Source organism: Dermacentor silvarum, chromosome 9, assembly GCF_013339745.2.
Source record: "Dermacentor silvarum isolate Dsil-2018 chromosome 9, BIME_Dsil_1.4, whole genome shotgun sequence".
Taxonomy (NCBI): Eukaryota; Metazoa; Arthropoda; class Arachnida; order Ixodida; family Ixodidae; genus Dermacentor; species Dermacentor silvarum.
Window position 1 is genome coordinate 55,553,317 of NC_051162.1, and position 2,205 is coordinate 55,555,521.

General features: G+C 56.8%; 1 pseudogene; it reads right to left on the minus strand.

The window, feature by feature from the left end:
- Window positions 1–816: 816 nt before the first annotated feature.
- Window positions 817–1,812, minus strand: LOC119463610 (elongation of very long chain fatty acids protein AAEL008004-like; annotated as a pseudogene).
- Between the last annotated feature and the right edge of the window lie 393 nt (window positions 1,813–2,205).

Below are 2,205 nucleotides of genomic sequence, written 5' to 3' on the forward strand. Positions count from 1 at the left end.
CGACAAGATCGAACGACCTACAGAACGCTGATTTACGCACAGCAAGACATGTCAAGGACGGGTGGGCTGGGCCAGGGAAGCTAAGAAACCGCCACAACAGGTGGGAGGGCAGGCCGGTGAATGGCTTTGAAGTCTACGCAGAAACAATATAGGAATGCTAGGCGCCGCCACGCCGTTCAAAAATCAGGTGAATGTTGAAGAGTGCGACAGTGACGGAAAATAATTTGAAGAAAGGGGGGGGGGGGGGGGAACCACATAAAAGGCGTCAAGAACGAGCCGAGAGAGCATCTCGTCACTGCCTGATCGCTCAACACCAGACGGCCGTGGACAGTCGCCTAGATGAGGCTCACCTACTCTGTCGTAACACGTGCTAACTTAGATTTCTCATAAATAAATGCAACAAAGTTTCATTTCTCTTCAGAATAAGCTGCAAGTGTAAACCTTGCGCCCACGTTCATCTCCTGCGTGCACACACGTTGAAATCTGGCGCACGCACGTACGAGGAGGGGGAGGCGACAAGAAGGCGAGCGCGGCACGCAGTCGCGTGACTTCACTAAGGACATCTCCGCCTCGCAAATCTAGGGAACCGCACAAGACGAGATCTGGCAACACTGGTGTGTTCTGGTGGGGATTTAGTCACTCCCGGCCGCGCTGCGACCTGTGACGAGCCGAGTTACTGGAGAATCGAGGGCCGCGGTGTGACGTCACAGTGCAGCCACGGCTAAATGTGCGGCGACGGCGAAGAGGCGAAAACCTGGCGTAATGTAGCTCTCTCTACAAAAACCTGGACCCGCCCCTGGCTAAACCAGAGCAATTTTAGTGAGCCTTGTTCTTGACGGCTTCGCCCTTTATGCTGGGACCCTCCTTGTCCATGTAGGCCTTCAGGTAGAAGCGCACGAACATGGCGAAGAAGAAGACGAGCTCGCACAGCATGATGTAGGTGTGAGGCCTCGGGTAGCCGCAGCTGATGAATAACGGCATCAGTGTGTGCAGGAAAATCATGACGAACTGGACGAGCTGGAGCTGGGTGAGGTAGCGTTTCCACCACAGGTGCTTCTGCATGGACGGGCCAAGCAGCGAGAGGAAGTAGTAGCTGTACATGACCACGTGCACGAAGCTGTTGAGGATGACGCCGAACGTGATCTGGCCGTCAGGGACCGTAGGCGAGCCCGTACCAGCCGTTGAAGACCACCAAGATGTGGTGCACGACGTGCAGGAAGGAGATGTGCGAGTCTTTCTTGCGGAGCACGAAGAAGAAGGTGTCCAGAAAGTCGGCGATCCTCACCATCAGGTACCACCAGCAGAGGGTGAGCACGCTCATGGTAACCTCGTCGTGCGCCTCGTAGTTGATGCCTTGGCAGAGGAGGTTGTAACCGCCTCCCAGGTATGACTTGGAGAGGAAGGCCGCCACGAAGTAGCAGTTGAGCAGGACCATGGCCGCGTTGTAGACGATGATGAGCGGCTTGATGCCATCGTACGGCTTGCGTCCTTTCATAACCGTGGCCCTCCCACCTTGGCGATGTAGACGTACGCCACGAACAGGATGATGAGAAACTGCTTATTGCCGGCCAGTTCCCAGTCGATGGTGCGGGGATCCCGTCTCAGGAACGGTTCGGCGGCCATGCTGTCACCCGCTGTCAGGGTTGCCGAAGAAGCCATGCCTGCTTCGTGCTTCACTCACTCCGAGATTATTGACGAGGACGACACTCACTTTCGCGGCCTGTTCGATCTCGGTTCCGAAACGCGCTTCTTTCTTCTGCCCGGTCTTGTACACTAATGGCAGTCAGACAAAGCAGGCAGGCACCAGAGGAGCGCTTTCTTTTTCTATGCTTTCTCCTGTCTCCGCGCGGTTTCCGAAGGCGACAGGCTGCGCTCGGACGAAAAGTGAGCCTTTATTTGCTGGCACGACGGGAGCTGAGAGAGGAGGACGAGTCGCCGTGATGACGACGACTACGTACGTGCGAGAGAGGAAGGAAGCGATTAACTCCGGTGACGAGCAGAAGGTCGACCGACGGGGTGCGGCGCGTCGGCATCGGCGGGCGACACCAGCGGGTACGGCGCGTAACGGTTTTCTTCCTTGTTGCTTCTTTGGCGCTCACTTCACGTGCCCGATCTTGCGAGTCCTCTCGCTGACGATACCCCGTTGCCGCGTGGTAGACGCTGGAGAGCACCGGCGAGAGCGGTTAACCTCCACGGAGGTGTCGT